Source organism: Phoca vitulina, unplaced genomic scaffold (assembly GCF_004348235.1).
Source record: "Phoca vitulina isolate PV1807 unplaced genomic scaffold, GSC_HSeal_1.0 scaffold2, whole genome shotgun sequence".
Lineage (NCBI taxonomy): Eukaryota > Metazoa > Chordata > Mammalia > Carnivora > Phocidae > Phoca > Phoca vitulina.
In genome coordinates, this window is record NW_022589705.1 from 36,638,309 (window position 1) to 36,661,629 (window position 23,321).

The following is a 23,321-nucleotide window of genomic DNA, read 5'->3' on the forward strand; positions in this document are numbered from 1 at the left end:
AATGTTTCAAGTGTGTTCAGTTATGATTCTGTTCTGAAATACAGATAATTCTTTGGAAAGATAAAATGTTATGTAGGAGTAAGTGTAATGGTTTTGTTTAAAATTAAATTTGGAAAAGCTTTCCCCACTACAAAAGTAATTCATATAAGCACTGTCAAGGTAAATCTATAAATTAGTTTTAATGATAAGACTATGTTATATGTGATAGAATGTGGAAACAGCCCCAAATTTTACCTTTGCCAAGTCCCTGCTCTTGCCAAGTAACTTCATAGTTACTTCATAATTACTCGGTTTGGGCCAATACAATTAGAAATGACAGTGTGTCAATTCTGTCTGTGTCTCATGAGTCTTTGCACGCTTGTATTTCTGTCACTGCCTTGAGAACATGCTCAGATTAGCTTGTCAGAGGATAAGTGACATGTGGAATATAGCTGAATTGCCCGAGTCACTCCAGCCAGAGCCAACCTAGATCAGCCAACAGTCAGCACACCCTCAGCCATGGGAGTGAGTCTGAAACCTAAAGAACTCCAAGCAGAGTCAAATCTAAATCACCAGCACACAGACTCATCAGCTAAATAGTAAGATTGTTACTGTCACTTACTTTTGGAACAGTTGCCCATTGAGTATTGTTGTAGTAAGAAAACCTGATGTAGGAATTAGTACTAGGAGTTGGGTGATGTTGCAGCAAAAACCTTAATATGTGACCCCAGTTTAGGGACAGAGTGGCAGGTGAAGGCTGGAAGTACAATGAAGAGACTTTAAAACAAAGGTGGAAAAATGCTAAGAGAGATGCCAAGGAAAGCTAAAATATGGTGGTGTGTTATGTAGTTGCAAAAACATGCGGTAAACCTCTTACCTGCTTTAACTTACAAGACTAAAAATGTAACTAATAAGTATTTAATCTTGAACACAAAGATTTCCAGTCAAAAAGTTGAAAAGAGTAGTTGTTTCTTATTAACTACATATGAAAATGTACTCCAAGAGACGAGCTCAAAGTGATACTGGAAGTGTGCAAATAGAAGGAAGGTAGAAGGGCCAGAATTTGCTAAATTGGAAGATAAAACTGTTTCTCATCTCTAGCCTTTCATGCTGGACCTGGCATAAGCGATTAAGCCAAATCAATGCTATGGGTCCCTTTATTATGACCTCAGAAAGGATTAAGCAGTTAATAACCCTTTCACCTGGCAAAAGGGCTCCTAAGAAATGAATGTCCCAGTCCCATAACAGCCTGTACAACCCAAGCACTATAAACAAGTCTAGAGAGAGATGCAAGTCTCAGAAAGAATAGGGAATGTGGCTTTGGATCACGAAGTGTACTGGATTAAGTATTTAAAATCCACTCAACATTTTTGACAGAGATGAATTGGTGGAAGGACAATCCAGCTGATCAAAACCGGACTAAGATTTTGCAAAATGTAAATAGATCTTTAGAACCCTAAATGTATATGACCCGAAAACAAGCTTTGGATGATCTTCATAGAGTAAATTTCCCAACTGTCTTTAGATGTAACAAAGGAGCTCATGGAAAATAAAAAAATATCCCAGAGAGTAGAGCTAAAGGCTGTAGAGAATAACAGAATGAAAAGCTTTTCTTAGGTATCAGAACCGACCTAAGAACATTCTCCAAGCCCAAAATAGAGGGCCTGGCTATCTTTACACAGTGCAATTTCAGAATTTTGAGATGAGTGACCCCTAAAGAGCCTCAGATTCTTTGTCTTTTCAAAGAGCAGCATTTATTGTTATCACCCTGCTGCTGTTTCACCACCCATACGCTGGGTGTGTGTGAAACACAAAACTTGTCTTCTTTGTTTCATAAGACACCAGATTAAAAGTAGCTACATTCAAATTGATGTAGATCACAAGATCCTGGAGTTGGAGCTTACGTGTGATCAGATGAGGGGTAAGTATATTTTGCATAAGGGACGGATATGAATAATTGTAGCATTAAGAGCAGACTGGGGCCTTGAATAATGGCTCAAATCCTTCAGCTCTCTGGACTTACACTCTTTGACATATGAATTTGGGGTGATCTTTCTCTCTGACTCTTGGCTCACCCACGTAACCTGTTTTGACCAACAGAACTGTAAGACCAAAACTCAAGAGGTCTTACAGGTTTCTGTTTTCTCTCTTGAACTGCTACCATCACCCTGAAGACATGCTCAGTAAGACCAGAGATACATGGAGGATAGCTGAGTCCCCCTAGTCTTACAAACGGAGACCGGCCTATACCAGGTAACATCAAGCTCATCCCCAAACACCTGAATGAGCCCAGCTAGGACCTGAAAATTGCCGAGATAAGCCAAATAGGGATGATATTCTGAGTTTGTACACTTAGTAAATGCTTATTGTTTTAAGACATCGAGATTTAAGGTTGTTCTTTAGTGTTTTATAGCAGTAGATATTTGATACATCACCTTTAAAACTTTTTATAAAATATTTCAGGCAAACATAAAAGTACTGGCAATTGTAAAATTAAGAGCTGTATATCTAACCAACCAACATAAGAAATAAATATTCCAAATACATTTGAAGCTTCTGTGTATAACTTACTATCAAATTCCTTTTCTTTTCTATACTCCAGAGATAACAATCTCACTTTTTATTATCCTTAAACATTCTCATAATTCTACTATGAAAGTATTTTTCTGTAAACAAAATATAGCATTGTTCTTCATTTTTTAAAAATATTATGTGATGGTAACATTCTTTATCATCTGCGGTGGCTTTTTATACTCAACATTATATATTTTTAGTGTTTACCATTTTAAAACACATTGCTCCAGTTCAAACATTTTATTGTTGTATTACTTTATATGGCTATGCTACAATTTATTAAAGCATTTTCCTCTATATGGATATTATGTTATTTTAGGCCATTGGACACCATTTTGAATACTGGCTGGATATAGGAATTCGGTTTCAAATTTTATATCCTACTGTTCTGAGTTACTAAAGCAATGAAGAGTCCTTACACCAGCATATATTTTATTCACGCTTCAGAATTTGTCTCATGTATTCAGCTAACAAACACCAAATGTAATACTATTTATGTTGACATATTCCATACTTCACAACTCTGCAAAACTAGCAAAGTTCTTATAAACATAGATTGGCTTCAACCACCAGGAACATTAAGAAACATTTTTAAATAATATATAACTATTCTGTATAGACTCACTCAATGTGCTATCAATCCTGAAAAACAATTTGCAGTATTTGCTCACAAGAAGAATCAAAACAGACTCTTTAGCATTTCACTTTTTCATCTTGGCCTGGGATCATTGCTTTAGGTGTGAATTAGAATACAGAGAAGTATCTATGTGAGATTGGCTAACGTCCTGGACTAAGAAGGCATTATTGCGATTTCAAGTGCACAACAAAAGCCTCTTAAATAGATAATCGTAAAGATCTATAAATAAAATGAAATGAAACATTTATTTTATTATTCAGAATATCTCAGTAATTCTACATGGGGCTTGCTTCTCCTAAGTAGATACAAATATGTTATTTTTACAAAGCGACTCATGTGTACTGAAGGAAGCTATTATTTCAATAAGCTCAGGAACATTAAAGGCAATATATTCAAATGAAATTTTGTGACCCATGCTCCTGACGATGCCAGTGCTGCAGATTGTTGACTTATCTTAATACCAAAAAACTTATGTTGAAAATATTTGCACTCCATTTCATTCACTACTAAGTTTGATTTTCAAACATGAGAAAATCTAAAATGTCTAGACAGCCCTATACTAATGAATCGTATAGATTACCTCCTTTGTCTCAAGATAATACTATTAGAAAGGATTCAGACTCTTAATTATTTTTTAACAGACCAAAGACTGACCTAATTTAACTGTCCTTATTTTTAATTGTAACAACAGTTCTTATTTCCATCATCGTAGTATCATTTTTAAGACTTGAGGACTCAGAAGAACTGAGGAAAGAGTTTACATTAATTATCAAGAATTTCTTTAGAAAACATGTAAAAAGCAATGAGAATGTGTTCATTTTTTTATTAAAAGGGTTTAAAAATAGATTTTACACTACTTGAATCATGCTTAATTGTGTCAACTTGCTACACTCTGTCTCAACTCAGTTTTAGAGCTATGTCCCATCTATTTCACTTTTGCTTTTTGTTCTTTTTAAATTATGACAATTTTAAAGCAATGCCATTTTCTCTCATTCATTTGGCTATTAAATAATATTGTATAAAGATTTTTTCCTAGTGCTATTTGAACTCCTATTTCTATAAAAACTTCGTATTTTTTTAAAAAAATCTATGTAAACACCACTACAAGTAGGTGTTACCTGCAAATTTCAGTATAATAATGTGTCTGAATCACATTGCAAATAATCAAGCATTAAGTCAGACCACCGATCCACAAGTTGAAGTCTATGGATTTTTAGTCTCTATGTATTCCCCATTCAAAAACAAAACTTAAAGCAACCACTTACTGTTTAGTTTGATTTCACAAGTAATGCATTAATATTGGTTAGCAAAACAGAATTTAAGGGTTTAATGTGGTGAAAAATTTTCTTTGTATTTTAATTCAAATCTATTCTTCTAAAGTTATACGTGTTCCTACAGTGACTATTTGAGACTCGGTTATGCAACAAACCACCCCAAATTTACTGGCTTAATACAAACTTAATTTCTTATTGCTCACAACTGCCTGGGTTGGCAGAACAATATTTCTGTGGTCCCACCTGGAACTCACTCATGCAGCTGCATTCAACTCTGAGTCAACCAGCAGCTGAGCTCTGCTGGGATCGCTGAAACAGGTGAATCTTTCTTCCCAGGTGGTCTTTCAAGGAGGCTCCATTGATTCCTTCAGATGACAGTCATCTCGGAGCTTCAAAAAGGCTAGGCTGGCTATGGAACTGGCAGGGTCCAGTGAAAGTGAAAATTTGGGGCCTCTGGTTTAAAATTTTTTAAGAGTTTAAAGATGACAGCAGCAGAGCATTGAACCAAGGGCAGGCCCTTCTGAGTAGGGACTAATCACATAGATGATTAGTATAAAGATAGATATTAGATAGATAGATGATAGATGATAAATAGATGATAGTGATAGGTAGATGATAGAGATGTTAGACCTTTATTTTTTGTTGTTATTTTATATATTTATTTTTTATATACTTATTTTATATATTTAATGCTGCATGCCCAGAAGCCAGCCCTGGAAAGGGCAACGGTGGGAGCTACGAAATGACCTGGGGCCCGGGATGTTAGGTCACGTGACTCACACGGGCCGGATTCTATGCACCAAGAAGCCCAACCCCAGCCCATACTCAAAGGGGTGGACAGGAATGGGGAGAATGTGTGATTATATTTTGCAGTCTACCACGAGAGAGGTTTTAATTCTGCCCCTTCTTAAATCATCTAGTCGTTCTCAGCATTTTTGTCCATTTCAACAAAGATAATCAATCTTTAAAATTTTTAATTAAATTATTTAATAAAGTCAGATGCAGTCTGCTATTTCCAACCCTGTTTACTTAATTTTCAGAATTTGATTAACTAGGAGGTAAGGTTGAAAATAAATAAGGAAATACAATCATTAAAAACATCTATAGATTGATAAGAAAAAATATATTTGGAAGGAAAAAGGGGAATTTTAAGGAATCATCAGGAATTAGTATTATAGAGATGTATGCCAGATAGTGTACTATGTACAAACGCACCTGAGTGGGTGGGTATGGCGCTATCACATTTCAACAAAACACACCCATGGAGTCCCCACGTCCAGTGTAAGCCCCTGGAAAGCACTGGAGTACTCTATAGCTCAAATGAGAATTATCCTCCAATTGCGCAAAATAAATCAGGCTGTGAACACGCATTTCTGACCTATAGTGAAAAGGAACTAGTTTGCTTTAAAGATAAGAAAGAAAGACTTCATAAGCCAAGACCTTTAAATCTAAGGAAGAAAGGGGACCAGGGTGCTGTCATTTTCACTGTAGGCCACCCATGTCCTTAGAGCAGCAGTGCTAAGGTCACTGGGCTAGGATTAGCAATAAAAGTCTGCTTTATAATCTTGAGAGATTCATTTTCCCACCAACGCTTGGGTGTTTTCGTTATTTAAATAGTGTCTTCTGATTTTATTAACTTCTCTTGAAATGCAGCCTTCCCTTTGAAGGAAATGGGTCCAATTTCTCCATCAATTCTGATCTTTCAGCGACATTCTATTATAACGTCTCTATGCTCTCGTTCTAGACTTGCATTGTCTTCCTTTACCGATGCCTGAAAACATTTGGGAGGATGGTTGTTTTTAGCTCTTATAATGCCGTCTTCGTCTTATTTGTATGAGATCGAAACATTTGTTTAATAGAAAGGAAATGGACATGATATATTTGGTTGTAAAATGCGATCACTGTAAAGACCTTGTTGGCCCTATTCCTAGGAGGGAGTCAAAAAGTTTAGTAACTGAAAGCTGCAGAAGGTTTCCTGGTGTCTTCCAATAAGCTTTTTGTTGTTACTGCAGTTTTTCCACTTGAGAAAGACACATGAAAGAGGAAAGAGCAGTAATGTGTGTTTCCAACTTCAGGGTAATTGAGGGATTGGATTATTCTGCTGAGAGTGCATCAAAGAGAAGAAAACCCATTACCTGGTGGGGGCGAAGAACCCAGGGAGAGGCCAGATTGCCAGAAGTATGGTGCTCACAGCACTGAAAGCGGTCGTGAGACAGGGCCCCCCGCAGCTGCAGACAGAAGGATCCTTCCCTGCCCCTGCGCTGAGCATGAGTGAGGCTGAGGACATGGAACAGGCCGGGCTTCGCGGGAATTTTCAGCTTTCCATATGCTATCGACTACTGCCAGGCTGCATTATGTTAATTAAACCTCTTCCTCCAAAGTGGTTATTACAAAAGAGGTCTGCCGGTGTCCAGCTTAGTGTTCAAGCCCAGGAAGAGAGGATGGGGGCTCTGCCAAGAGATGAGGGCCAGCCCAACCACCAGGACCTGGGCATTTGCAGGCAAGTATACTCAAAACAAGATGAACAGGTTTCTGTACTTTTAAATGAGACAGTGAGCTCAGTCCCCAAAACAGCACTGTGAGTAGTAGATACCTTGGAGCCAAATTTCCTAATTACAATAGTCTCAGATGACCCCGCGTCTCCTGCCAAGGACACCAGTGGAAAAGAGTAGTTGAGTGCTTTCCTCTGCGGGGCTACTGTGCCTTTATATTCCTCTTTCCCCCGTGGTGTTGTCTGAAATGGCAGTTTTCACACTGGCACTGAGAGAAGAGAGTAAGATTCTGAAGAGTCTTTATAAGATCCCAACTCTGTAAAATAATGACAAAGATAACTTCTCTACATGACTGCACATAGATGATTAGTACAAAGATAGATATTAGATAGATAGATAGATAGATAGATGATAGATGATAGACAGATAGATAGATGATAGATGTTAAATAGATAGATGATAGTGATAGATAGATAGGTAGATGATAGAGATGTTATATAGACCTTTATTTTTTGTTGTTATTTTATAAGCCTGGAGGAACATGAACTTGTGAACATGAGTTCTGGTAGTGGGTCAGAGGTGATACAAAAAAGGAGAGAAGAAAAAAAGAGGTGAAAGAGAAAACAAAACACTCCTTTTTCAAAGTTCCAAGCATGTATATAATTTGCTCTAAGTGTTGTATTTACATAAAATTATGTGAGCATGTATCTTCAAGGACAAAATGTAAAGAACCTCATGTAGTCTGAAACATTGATTCTTAGAAGAATGAAAAGTTATTTCTAGACTCTTTCATGTTAATTTCTGAACAAGTGAAAATCTGAACAGCGATTAATAGTTACATTTATTGGGGCCAAATAAACGTCAGGCGCCACTGAAATCGTGAGGCCCAGCAGCCTCCTTCCCCATTACTTCTCTCACCACATCATGAAAGCAAGAGAATAGTATGCGGCACCATGGGGGAAAGACAAGAGGTTTTTCACGGTGGACCCAACCCTATCAAATAATGTGTACCAGCAGTGGGAATGGGGGACACTTTCCTGGTAGAGATGAAGGATGGAGATGTTCCTGGATCCACACTTCAAACATGAAAGATAGAAGTTTCTAACCATGTCCTGGACACACACACACATCCACACATTCGCATCCTTGCTTTTCTAGATAAAATGGTCTCAAAAAAGTCATGATTTTTAAAATATAAAATAATTCAGGTATTATTTGATTCTCATAACTTTTCATTTTCTTAACACATTTATTTTTGGGCAATGCAAAGTAGGATTGCCTTTTTACAGCAATTTATTAATTGCCCAGAATATCATTCTTCTCAAATATGTACCCACCTTGTTTTTATTCTCTCTCTAGTCTCCACGATGCTGCTGAAGATGGCAATCTGACTCTTGGCTATTGTGTAAAAAATTAGTTCGATGTCGGGAACCCAATACTATTGTCCTTTCCCTGGCAAAGCTCCCAATGAGATCAATCAGAGCTTTCCTTCTGACCTAAGGAGAGAGCAGTTGGGTCCCAGTGCAGGAGAAAATGTGGGCAAACACAGCAGCTGTTTGATCACCATCGATTGCTCAAACATGGTTAGGAGCATTTGAGTCCCTTTAAGTCCCGCTGGGAAGCTGACCTTAAATTCAGGCTGCAGAGAGCGTCAGGAAGAGAGACCTGCTTTGGAAATATTCCACATCCTTTTTACTTCAGTATTTCTGCAGCCACTTTTTTTTTTTTAATTTCTCACGAATTCTTCTGATTCTATCATGAGGATGAAATTTAGATACATTCGCTGGGTAGATGAAGATGGCACTCAGGATGGCTAGAATTGATGGAAAGCAGGCAGGGGGCAGAGGGGGTGGTGAGCATTTACATGGGGAGATGAAAAAACTTTCCCATGAATATTTTGTCCTAGGATCCATAATTACCACAATCAATACAATAGAGAAACTACAACAGCATAATCTAGTAAATTATGGGTTTAATCTCCAAAGCATTTTTTAATATTTTCCAAGTAAACAAACTAAGCCTACCTGACTTGGAATTTTCTCTATCATATGCTATTATAGAACAAAAATATTTACCAGAAACAAAGTTTCAAATGTAATATTTGAATTATGGCTTGAATCATTTTTCTTTAGTCATGTAAAAGCACCATCAGGAGCAACTATATTATAAAGTATTCCAAGAGTGAAAGCTTGCTTTCTCTTTAATATATAACATATACATATAGATATTTCTCTTTAATATATTTAATATATATTATATTATTGTTGATGATGATACTTTATTCACTTTGCATTACAGAAGTTGTTATTTATCAACAGGATTTTCTGTGGATATTTTTCTCTAAGGTTGACTAAAAGAACAGGCTTAAATTTCTGTGTTTAATGAGCTTCTGTTGAAATGTAAGGGGTTTATGGAATTTTATTTTTTATTGTAGTAACAGCACTTAACATGGTATTTACCCTTTTAACAGATTTTTCAGTGTATGATACAGTATTGTTATCTATAAAAACATGTTGAACAGCAAATCTTCAGAATTTACTTATCTTGCATAACTGAAATTGTATACCTGTAGATTAGTAACTCCATACTTTGCCCTTACCCCAGCACCTGGCAACCACTTTCAATTCGTTGCTTCTATGAGTTTGACTATTTCAGATACTGCATAGATGTGGAATCATTCTGTGTTTGTCCTTTTGTGACCAGATTGTTTCACTTAGCATCATGTCCTCCAGATCCATCCATGTGGTTGCCCTCTTGCAGGATTTTTTTTCTTGAGGCTGAATTCTAGACAGAGGTTTGAATGATGATGGAGAAACAGTAAAGGTAACAATTACTGATTAAGAAATGGTCAGGAACATTACACAAAGATTGACAGAAGGACAAATAAAATACTCTGGGGGCATAGATCAAAGGTGTCTGAACAGAAAGGAGCTCTCTCTTGACTTCGGGACCGGTTCTTCAAGCAGTTTGGGTTTTTGCTAGATTTTGTGGTTTGTCAGCCTGAGGTCTATGGCTTTGAAGTCTGTTATTCTTGAGTCTTGATGAACACATGGTGTTGCTGGGAAATACCTTACCGGAGAAAGGGCACAGCACACATGCAAGTACTGGGAAAGATATGGTCCTGAGATGGAATATAATGATTCATTAATAATCACAGAAAATGAATCTGAGGCATCCAGTTCATCTCCTTGCCATTTCAAGATTTTTCTCTCCATTAAGATACTCATAGTAATATAAACAAGTAATATTACGTTTTAGTAGTTCACATTTTAATACGACATTTATATTCCATCTTCTATTTCACTAGTTGTCATGTATATTCCTATTGTTTTCATATTTCCCTTTCTGCCAATAGTGTTTTTTTAATAAGATTTTTCTTATAAAGTCAATTCTAAAAAGTTTTGGTATTCTATATAATCAATTTTCCGTAGTTCTGTAATGATCGCTTTACAACATCCTATGGCTGGTTTTATTGCCTTTGTTTTCATTTGTAAAACTATTATAGGAATTGAAAATATAAATGCACGTGTAGAGTTTTTCATATCACTGCAAAGATTTAAATTTGGAATTTTTGCAGAATATTTTATAAAAGCATGACAATATAATCAGAGAGTTAAAGGATGGTGGTTTTCTGATGGAGTATTGTTTTTGTAAAGCAAACTTATAAATGGATACTCAATGACCTGAGTGATCATATTTCTGGTTAATAATCAGGTTTCTGGTTTTCCCAGCATCATCATTGCCTGCTGGAGCTAGTCACAAACGTAGTATCTAATAGTATTCTCAAATTATCTAAAAAATTAAGAAGATATCAATCAATGAAATATTCTAGTATTTTGGTATTTTTATCAGTTTATTTTTAAAGACAGAAAAAACAGAACACGTTGTGAATACAATAAATTAAATTAGTGAAATCTTTAACTTCCTCACTGATTTTCTATCATTGGAAATGCACACACACACACACACACACACGCAAACAAATGAAAATTAGAGACAAGAAAAGTCTGGAACATACAATGTTGCAGAAAAAAATACGTTACAGACAGAACTATTCTTAGAAACTTTTAGTATCTGGAACTATCCTTTTGGGTACAAGATTACAGGCCATTGGTTCCTGACCCGACCAATTCAATACCTCTCTTACATAACAAATATTTTTATAGTGCCACTTTTACTCTCCCAATATGAAATTCACAGTTATTATCATCTATCAATACACAATTCAAAAACATAAATCATTAATGGAGACAAGTTAATTTATAACAAAATATTATACATTCAATCTGTACATTTTAGACATGACTGTGCAAGCAGTCATAATGAAATAGGTAAATGCTCACTCCTATAGGTATCATCGCTGTGAATGCTACCGATAAAAATGCAAAAAAGCGCCTGCGTGGCTCAGTTGGTTAAGCGAATGCCTTCGGCTCAGGTCATGATCCCGGAGTGCTGGGATCGAGTCCCACATCGGGCTCCCGGCTCAGCGGGGAGCCTGCTTCTCCCTCTGACCCTCTCCCCTCTCATGCTGTTTCTCTCTCTCTCTCTCTCAAATAAATAAAATCTTTTTAAAAATGCAAACTGATTCATTTTTGTTGTACCGTTGCTTCAGAAACCAGAGAAACACAATGCCATTGGTGATGTGATTGTGAGAAATGGCGAACCACTCTTGGTAAAGTTTTTAACATAACCAAGTACCATCTTTCCTCAATTTAAACAGTAGTTGCAAGATGAAAAAAATCTGCGTGTACTAAAACGATTCACAAAAATACTTGATTTTCTTAGGCTTGGTTATTAATGAACAGGTCTTTCCCTTCCATGAAGACTCAGTGGAGCATTAAAGAAAGTCAGACAGGGCCATTCGACCAGTCCTTGTGCAGGACTTTTCTGTACACCTCCAGAGCTTCCTGCATCCCTGGCAATTGCCTACTAAATGATAAGAGGTATCCTTCCACTTGCCATAAGAGCAAAATGCCCTACCACATTTTCCGAACAACCTCCAAGGGATGGTATGTCCGGTTAAGAACCACTACTCTAAGTAAATCACACTATATCTGTTTGCTACTAAGACCGAAGCATCGTTCTAAACAATGGCAACAACAAAGTGAAATCACTGTAAAAGAGAATCTCCGAACCTCCCTGTTTTTCTCTTGCTCTTAGTCCAAGAGCCTCAAGTAAGATGGAGAGAAGCGCATCTACACTCACATTCTACTTCCTTTGACTTCGGAGAGGTGAGTGCTTGCTATCACTGGACCCAAACATCTTGCCTAGGACAATCACGGTTCCTCCATTTTTTTCCATTTTTTCAGAGCTCAGCTAGCCACAGGAGGGGTTTATGGATAATCAGAAAATATGAACCTGGAGATAAACTTACCCCCATTAACTGTGTGACTTCAATAACAAAAGCTAACGCTGAAAGGAGCTACGGACCACTGTGCCAGGCGCTGTTCTAAGCAGAGGTATAGATATTCATGCGTTTTATTCTCACAACCCTATGAGGAAGGTGCAGCCGGCACCATTGTATAAATGAGGAAACTGAGGCATAGCCTAAAATCACACGGCTGGAAAGTGGTAAAGCAGGGCTGAAAACCTGGCAGTCTGGTGCCAGAACCCACGTGCTTCACTACTTGTGTTGTCCTCTTTCTGATGCACATGGGGAAAGGAGTGAAACGGATAGTTATGAACTAGTTGTTTGTCTACAAGTTTTAGAGTTTTACTGTTGTTGTTATTTTCTTTCTTTCTTTTTTTTAATGTCCGATGATGTAATTACTCCCTTCTTCTGTTTCAGCTGCCTCCTCAAATTATGACTGTTGTTCTAAGATAGTATCAGAAGCCCCTAAAGCATAGGTCCCTGGAAGTTAAGTCTGAGCTTGCTGGTCCTGGGGATGACTGATTTTATACTTATGGAGACTTCCAGAATATGCATTGGCACATTGTGTTTCTGCTCATAAATCTTGGCTCTCCACTTTTCCAGCTTTAATTAAATTGTCTAAGGAACATTTTTATTTCCCTGATGCACCCTAGCACAGTAAATTTATAGGTATTTAGCAAGTCCAGAAATATCATGGCTCAGAAATTATAGTAGTCCAGGTTATAAGTTCTATGAGGGCAGATAATGGGTTTGTTCTAGTTAGCACTTTGTCTCCTGGCATGGTGCTTAAAACCAAGTAGGAGTTCAATAATGATTGTTAAATAAATGAATTTAAAAAATCAATTGTAGGGGTGCCTGGCTGGCTCAGTCAGTAGAATGTGAGGCTCTGGATCTCAGAGTCATGAGTTCAAGCCCCATGTTGGGTGTAGAGATTACTTAAATGAACAAACTTAAAAAAAATGAATTGTATATAAGATTTGAGAAAATAACTTGGTTTGAATTTACTTATCCTGATACTATTGTTATGGCCACTCTCTCTTCTGGATCCAATTCTTTCACCTTTTACCATTATTATCATTCTAACTGGTCAACATTCTATGGTTCTCTGTCATACGTGATCCAACTTATCCTGGCCCACAGCTCCTTGAATTAAATATTGCATTGAATTTGTATGGAAATCACCCTTTAAAAAATCTCCAAGATTGTTTTCATTATACAGAATTATTGTTGGCTGCATATTTATCATGGAAATCAAACTATATAATAATCATGCTGTATTCTAAGCATATTTTTTTTTACTACAATAAGGCTCTGCATTTGGAGAAGTTATTCTCCAACCACTGAAAGAAAAAAAAAAAAAAAAGGAACATTTATATATATAAAGGTCAAAATTGTAAGCCAAGTATTCAAAAACTATTTCTTTCATTTATATAATTTTTATATGAAAACCAGAACAGAAAACACTTAGAGTCTATAAAACATTCCTTGCATCATTAAATTGGCATGCATTTGTAAAGGTTCACCTTTCATTGCGGTGATATTTAATGTGGGATGATGTGGCATGCAGCCCCAACAGAGATTGTCCTCCACAGCATGCATTTTGTCGGAAAGCATAAAGATGTAAAATGACAAAAAATTTGGTTATAAAATATGTACATACAACAGTAAAATAAAGTGAATTAATCTTTTAACTATTGTAAAAAAACAATTCCTCAAAAAAATATGAAATAAGCCTAGAAACACAACATTTTAAATACTGTCCTGAAGTATATGCACAAATTGGAGCAGACCTTTTAGTGAAACACTTCATTCTCCCCTCCGCCGCCCCATTCTGATTGTTACTACATTTTATCTTTTTAAAGGGAAATCCAAATTCTGCAAGAAAAAAAAAAAAACTCAAATTAACTGCAAAAACCAATTGAAAGTCCCACCTAGGAACAGACCCTAAATTAATACTCTGAAAATAGTTAATGGAAGTGAATATGAACTACAATTTCCAACATAAAAATGCATAAAAATATTCCTATCAAAGGAAATCGAGTAAAACCAAAAATTGGCTCTGGTATAAGGAGTCTCAGAATGGCATATGGAGCAGGAGATCAGAATGCCTAAAATCTTCGGGAGAAATAAGTATTTAAAAATGAAAAAAAAATTTAAATGGTATGTATGATTTTTAGATATTTGCAAGAATATTTTTAAAAGGTAACATGAGAATGAAAATAATAGAAACAAGTCATTTTAGTATAGTAGACCATGGCTAGAACATAGCTGTCACCTTCGTCTAACTCAAAATTACAACATAAAACATGTATTTGGATCTGTGTCCTGGTAGGAAGAGTTGGAGAGAATGTTAACCTTTTGTTGATACAGTCTAAAATTCTCTAGGGGAGGCCTGGGGGGCTCAGGTGGTTAAGCGGCTGACTTTGGCTCATGTCATTATCTCAGGGTCCTGGGATTGAGCTCAGAGTCATGGGCTCCAAGCTTGGCAGGGTGTCTGCTTCTCCCTCTCCCTCTACCCCACCCCCTTTGTTCTCTGTCCCTCTGTCTCTCTCTCAAATAAATACATAAAATCTTTAAAAAATAAAAATAAAAAATAACATAAAATAAAAAAAATAAAATTCTCCCATACCTGCTTTGTCACACTGGGAGTCATTTTCCCTTTATCAGTATTCTCTGAGAACATTTGCATCTATTCTCCTTCCAATGTATATTCTCTCCTTACCTCTTAAAGTGTACTCGAAGCCAAAATACCCTGTCCATAACCCCCTTTATTATTAACATAGAATAGACAGGTGCTGCTATGTCCACAGAAATACTTGCAGTCTGTCATCACATCCTTCCAGGATTGCAGACATACTTTCTATTAGTGGACAGTGTATTTTCTTACAGCACTTCTGGGTTAGTCAGTTCCCACCTCTGTGATCAATTCTTTCCTTACCTATGGAAAATGAACTCAATCGCTGGGTGCAGAATAGAAAGAAGCCACCGTGTCTACAGATGCTGCCATGTCCTAATATTCAATACAGTGATTTCTTTATTTTTTTTATCTAAATTCAAACCAGATGAGACTCCGCAAAACAAACTGAGGCTTGTGGAAAGGGAGGTGGGTGGGGGAATGGGATAACTGGGTGATGCTTTCTTTATTTTTAAGTAACTTGGGGAGGATTTAAAATGTTGGCCACCAATCTGCCAACTGCCTCTAACCAGTAAGGTGACAATTATACCCTTTTTCTAAATTCTACCCCCACCCCCCCAAAAAAACTCAGCTATCTGGTCTTTACATATATATATATATATATATATATATATATATATATATATATATATACATCCAAAAAAAACGGTTGAATGACTACAGAAGGAACTTCCCAGGTAAAATATTTTCCTGCTAAATTGGAAGAATGCTTTACTTAGCCTTTTTGTTTTCAACTTCTTAGAATCAAGTAACTTTTTGAAAAGATGGTTTGATATAGAAGAACAAAGATCTGGGTGACACCACACTAGTTGAATGACATTGAGATGGCTCCTCTTCTGGGTCTCAGCCAACTCTTCCTTCATAAATGATGAAACTGGTCATACTCCTTTCATTAGGGTTGGAGAGAGAATTAAAATGAGTTAATAGATGTAAAGGGCTTTGTATATTCAGTGTCTGTCATATAGTAAGGGCTATATAAACATTTACTGTCATGAAGATGCCGATAGTGATTCTTCAACCCAGAAATAAATGATGCAATTTCAGAAACAATTCTAACATGACAAATGTGAATAGACATATATTTCTATATATCTAGTGAAGCCTTTTTAAAAGACTTCTTGTCAAGAATTCACGACATGAGGCACATATGTGTACTTTTTCCCAATATAACAAATATCTACTATTATTTTCTTCTTTTGCTCTCTAGACAGGGTGATCTGAGGACATATCTCTTCAACTTTATCAAATGGGGGTTACCATTGGGAGAGTCTTGATGGAGTGTTTCTGTAAAGATGGCCCCATCTAGCTGAGGGCAGAGTTCCAATGTCCAGAACTGATTTCCCCAGGGAGGTCTTACTGGATATGAAGTTTCACTGAAATCCACACCCAATAGCAAAGTGCAGGGAGGGTCACCATTAACCACAATGTGTTCAATTCTTCAGGTCAGCTCTTTAAGACACAGCTATATTTAACCTGGATGTTCCTTCTGTATCCACCATTGATGCATATTAGTTCAAAATAAAAGCCAGGGAACTCTTGGATATGGTCTAATAACTGAAGGAATTTCATAAGTCTTTGTGTTGTTTACCTATATAGACACAGCTGGGAAAAGATTACTCATGGGAGTCAAGACAATTCCTGACCAATAGGATACATTTGAAAGCATGCTTATTCCAGTGGGGACAAAAATAGAATAAAAGCCACTTTGCTGCTCAGAAATCCACTCTTGAACAGTTAGAAATGAATAAGACTGTTTTCCCTATTTAATTATTTGGCATGGTTTTTAAAAGCTATTTATCCACAAACAACAGTTTTATTTATCTTAATAGGAAAAAAAAAGTATTTTGCAAAATTTTCTTTATAGTTGGTTTATATATTTTTTTCTTTTTCCTTTATTGGGAGAGTGAGGACTACATTTGTTTATCAAGTGCATCTGATGTTATGATCAGTATAGTACATACTTATTTAAGGCTTCTAACAAGTAAGTATTATATTTTCCAACTTTACTGCTGAGGAAAGTGAAGGTCTGTAAGTCATGTCCCACAAAAGTAGTGCTGTGGGTGGGGGTGGGGCAGGAATTTAAGCTTAATTCTGTTCCACTTTAAATTTTATGCTATTTACACTACACTGCTCAGTTACCAGACATGACTATTCGGGCTAAATTATGGGTTTTTTCCAACTGTTTGTTTTAGCAGTGTGGTAAGTAAGACAAGGTGTTTTTTTGACTTCCCTTTAAACAGCTCAGCAACTATACTTTTCTTTTCTGTTTCTTCCTTTCCGTTGAAGAATCATTTCTCTGTTTCATCTTCTGCATTAGTGGATGTTATTGCGGAAGCGAAGATGCAGATTGAATCATTAGTACAAAAGATTTGCGGGACCAGATCTGTGGCTACCAAGTGTTCATTAGAGTATCAGGATACCTTCCACTGTGCTTTCAGGAAATCCTACTATTGGAATGTTTCTTCCACCCTTATTCCAAGAAAGCTAAATTTGTATAGCTTTTGAAAAAATTTAGCAAAATAGCTAGGAAGCTATTAAGAGCCACTTCAAGAATAATCAGTTCCTGTGCCCAAACAGCTACTTCTTGTCAGAGGAGGAACATCTCCACAAAAGTTTAGGCTAAACATGCTTTCAAAATTTGCCAGTGCTCACACCAAGATCTCATTTCCACAGGTAGATCCTGAGATACACTCAAATAGAAGAAAAACAAACTACTCAGTGCTCTTGTTACTAAGTTGAGTTTTTGAGATGATTCTTGAATGCTGACAAGATATTATTGGTTTTCAAAAACTATTGGGTTTAAAAACTGTTGATGGAAAATAAGATGATATAGGACAGTTGCCCAAATCTAACAAAACACAATAGTTGTGAAGTTTAGAGCTAAAGGCCAACATAACATCCACAGAACCAGGAAGCTCACTCATAAAGCAAGACTCATCACTTTTCACATTTTGGGATGAATGAAAAGTATAATTACTTTGGAACTAGGAGGGAGACTATCTCAGAGTATTGAAATTAATCTTGTCTTTAATTAATTAATTAATTAAAATTAATCCTGTTTCTGAATCTGTGAGGGCAGGGACCCTATCTCATTAATCATTCTACCCCCAGTACCTGCTGTTATGTATGAAAGATGTGGGTGCTTAAAATATATTGGGAAAAAGAATTAGTGAAATAATAAACGGATAACTTGATGGGGCTCCAGGCAGAGAACACTACATGATTCCACCATAGGATAAGAAACTGTGTTTGGAAGCTGAGAAGGAACGTCAGGTATCTCTTATGATATACAAACCCAAGTGGAAGTGTTAGCAAAAGCTTTGTTGGTGCTCATTCCCTATGTCCCAACCCCAGAGAAATTGTATCTCTGCCAGATTTTGGTTCATTTCTCCATCTCCTTCTATGGGTTACTCTGTCATCCTTCCTAGTATTACACGGAGTGCAGAGCACACATTGCAATGTTCCCCTATCCTAACAATCCTGAATTAACTTTTAAAAAGAAAAAACTTAACATTATGAAGGTCACACCAAGCAAAGAACATCAGTCATCTTAGGATCTCTTTCCTAAATATGCACTTAAATTCCTTAATCAATAAATTCAAGTCACCGGTGTCATTAGTACTCTTATTCAGGGGGGAAAAGAGCTGTAAAATTGATGGGTTAAGTAATTCATCAACTACTCCACATGGGTGTCCCAGAACCTTACCTCCATAACTTATTGTGTCCATTTACTACACATTCTCAAGTAAGTGGTATTCAATCACAATAACATAGTAAAATCCCAAATAGTGTTTTTTCTCATATAAATTATGCAACTACAACTAAAGGAGATTGCAGGACATCCAATTTAAAATTTAGTAACATATGATTCAATTCTAATGTCTTGTAGAGGAATATTTTTCACTCAATTCAAAGTAGTTTTACAATCCAGTCCCCGCAATGAATAAGCTTTTGTTTTGAGGATTCAAAAAATATATAATTTGATGGTTCAAAAACGGGTAAGAAACAGTTTCTTGACCTTAAGATCTTACTAATTAAAAGGGATAAGATGAGTATACAAACAGTATTACCACGAAGCAGAAAACACAGGAATTATTTTTTTAAGATTATTTATTTATTTATTTCTCTAGCTAGCTAGCTAGCTATCAGAGAGAGAGAGAGAGCACAAGCCCAGTGACAGGCAGGCAGAGGGAGAGGGAGAAGCAAGCTCCCCACTGAGCAGGGAGCCCAATGCGGGACTCGATCCCAGGAACCTGAGATCATGACCTGAGCCAAAGGCAGATGCTTAACTGACTGAACCACCCGGGCATCCCAAAAATACAGGAATTATTATATATGTTGAGGGTAAAGAAGAAAAATTCTTATCTGTTAGATATAGTTGCAGCAGATTGTTCGATGTTTGAGAATGATGATTAGAGTTTCATGATGATCAGGTGATCAGACAAGCAGAAATATAAGGGACAGGAGCCTAATTCCATCCTGGTGCAAATACTGAGCGTATACTTCTAGAACAGCAAATAAAAGTGTTTACTGCAACACAAACTATCTTTACAGTGCTAACTACATGCTATGCACAATCCTAAGAACTATACATATATTATAAAATGTATATATTTTTATTGAGATATAACTGGCCAGTACCATCATATAATTACATTTGTAGAGCATAATGATTCAATATTTGTAGGTATTGCAAAACGATCATCACAATAGCATCCATCACCATAAATAGTCATAATTTTTTGTGTGCGATGAGAACTTTCAAGGTCCACTCTCTCAGCAACTTTCAGATATACAATACAGTATCATTAACTGTAAAATTTCATCTGTACCACAGCAACGTGGGATTAAGGTATTAAGTTACTTTATTATTCCAGTGACAGCTGGGTTGGACCTGAGCAGACTTCCCCCCATAAAGCTTGTTCTTAAACCCTGCACCGTACTTCTCTCACTTCTTTTTTTTTTTTTTTTTTTTTAAAGATTTTATTTATTTATTTGAGAGAGAGAGAATGAGAGACAGAGGGCATGAGAGGGAGGAGGGTCAGAGGGAGAAGCAGACTCCCTGCCGAGCAGGGAGCCCGACACGGGACTCGATCCCGGGACTCCAGGATCATGACCTGAGCTGAAGGCAGTCGCTTAACCAACTGAGCCACCCAGGCGCCCCGTACTTCTCTCACTTCTTATAACTGTCTAACTGGGAGAGTGGCATGAATGCTACAGTCCTTAACAAAAACCTCAATGTCAGAAGGAAACACTCTGGGCAGAGAAGAAGATGAGTTCTTATTTCTATTTTTCCAATTACAAGACCCATAATCTCATGGAGTTGGTTTTGAGAGTTGGAGAAAACTCCAATTTTGGTTTGGAGATGAGCTCCAGAGAGTTGAGATGAGAATTAACGAGTTTACCACAGAAGGAAGAAATGTGAGAGAGAAGAGGGTAGAGAACAGAGCCTTGAGAAAAGTCTTCACTTAAAGAGAAAGAGGCCTAGACCAAAAGTAGGCACAGTTGCTATTATTGTCCAGCAGCTGGTGGCGCCCTCCGGGGCCAGGCTCTGCAGGGACCCGTCGCTCTGAGTGGACCACACCCTCACCTGTCCTACCCACACTGCCAGGCTTTGTGTCTGGCACGTAGGAGACTTTCAAAAGTCTTTTCAAATGAAATTGGGAAGAACTCACATTTTTGCGTGTATATGGTATGAGCCATGGGTTTTAATAACTCTGCCTCATTGAATACCCATGGTTCCTTTTCTCCCTTCTTAGAATTGAAGAGCTTCCGCCATTTAGTAAATGGGGAAACATCAAACCAACTTCAGGTTTCTCGGATTCCAAATTGGTTTCTATTTCTAAACTGTGCATCAGAGATGTCTGCCCTTTGTTCATTGAGTTGCTTTTAGTGTAGTTAGTTTTCATTTTTATGGGGATGATGGTTGGTGTTTAAAGAAATGAGAAGGGTTTATTTCACATGAAATAATGAGCTGTCATTCTTACAGTCATGCTCATACTATCATGAAACAAAGCGGAGAGAAAACAACACAGGGGCTCAGATTTGTGTTTAAACTAATTATTACTCTGTCTAAACGAAATGAACCAAGTAGTTAGCAATATATGACATGGTTGAGGAGACAGTTTTGTAATACCACGATAGTTGTCCTAGGCAAACATCATCCACCTATCAAGAGATACAAAGGAATCAAGACTCTCTCTCCTCTCTCTTTCCCGCTCTCTCCCTCCCTCCCTCTCTCTCCCTCTCTCTCTCTCTCACACACACACACACACACACACACACTTTTTGTCTTCATAATCAGACAAAAGCTCATTCTCTTTCTAAGGTTTTGTTGTTGTTTTTCATTTGTTTGTGTATGAAGAATTTCTTTTTGTCATTAGGACTCTCAGATTTATTCTAGACAAAAATCTTTTGATTTGGACCCTGAGGAAATAGATTTAAATCTTCCTTAAAGGGTTATCAGTGAGGCCAAGAGGCATATTAATTTAGGGATAGAAAACACCATGGCCAGATAGATGAGCTGTGTGTTGTGAACCCTTATTTCTCTGCAACTCCCAGGAGGAGAGGAGCAGGTCATGCATTTTCAGAGGAAGGGGTGGGAAAGTGGCATTTCCTCTTTTGTAAGAGGAAAAAGGAAACTCATCCATTTAGGGTGTTTGAGTTTGATCTTCATCTTTCTGATCTAGAGTCATCATTTGTTTGTTAGATAGGAAAGAAAGTTGTGCACTGACCCAAAGGAAAACATAACATCTGAATTATGATCCTACTCCTTCCACCAGCAGCCACATAAAAGAACTTTCTGCATTACTAACTATTCAAGTTGACAGGGAAAGTTTGAAAGAAAATGTAACATAATGTCATAATGTAAAAGATGGAAGGAAGAGACAAAAAAAAAATGCCACTTTATTCTCTATTAAGAGTTCTCATTCATAGGAGACCTTGAGGAAAGAATAACAACACAAAAGGCAGTATCAAAAGTATATTCAACTTTTATTCTAGCCACTCACCCTTTGGCACTGTACCTCATCTCTTAAATTTTTTTGTGGTTTTCAACAAATCTGATGTATTTTAGAAAGCCAAAGTAGAAAGGAGAGAGAATCTAGAATTGAAGTTTCCTCTTTTTTTAAGTTATTTGGATGTTAATGCTTCATAATGAAAATAGTTGTATTTCCTCCTCAAATTAGAGTGGCTTTTTCTTTTCTTTTTTTGAGAGAGAGAGAGAGAGACAGCAAGTGAGAGACAGCACGAGCAGAGGGGAGGGGCAGAAGGAGAGGGAGAAGCAGACTTCCCACTGAGCAGGGAGCCTGATGCGGGGCTCAATCCCAGGACCCTGGGATCATGACCTGAGCCGAAGACAGACACTTAACCGACTGAGCCACCCAGACAATGCTGGAGTTGGTTTTGATATTTCATCCCGATGTCTTCAACATTAGTGACCCACTGTATGATTAAACCCCACCAAGGACATTATATCATGTATTTCTTAAATAAAAATGTTATTTTCTATAGTGTGACCTCTGTCTCTATGAACTAACCTACCCATTCATGCACATAATAAAAATCAATCGAATATAAAGGTACCAGTAATGATATGTAATATGTTTGCAACAGATGTGACATTCCACGTGATTGAGTTCACTGAGCTTGCTGCTTCATTCAAGCTTGGCCAACATGGCAGATCAATGCTACAAAAGATACTTTTTACAAAGCATCCAGCCCTCCAGACTCATTATTTCAATATTCATGTGTAATTTTACATTGTCATTTTAAAACACCTGTCTGCCCTTGTTAGCATTACAGGTCTTTAAACAAAAATGGCACAACTATTGTTGCAAAAACAGAAGGAGAATCAATGTTCATGTTCCTTTTGCTTGGAGATGTTACTTTTTATGCTATTTAAATGAATGTACATTTTATCATCTTTTCCACTTTTTTATGTATCACTATAATTTCATCATACAGAATATGAAAATATTATTCTATTGGATTCTATAAAACCAGAGCTGAATGATTAAGTCTAAAGCCCAAAGTAAGTGTTTAATAAACATTTGTTACATTAACTAAAAGTTCTGATTCTGATTCTTATTTCTATTAATTAGCTATTTGAAGTTTGAAAGTTATAGACATATAATCAAATAGAATGGAGCACAAAAAAGAGAGTGGGAATTATTGACTTCATAAAACGCTGAAGTCCCAAAGTTTACTTTCAGGTATGGTTGTATCCAGGGGCTCAAAAAGTCATCAGGACTTTTTTGTTTTTGTTTTTGCCCCACCCCACCCCCCACCAGGACCATGC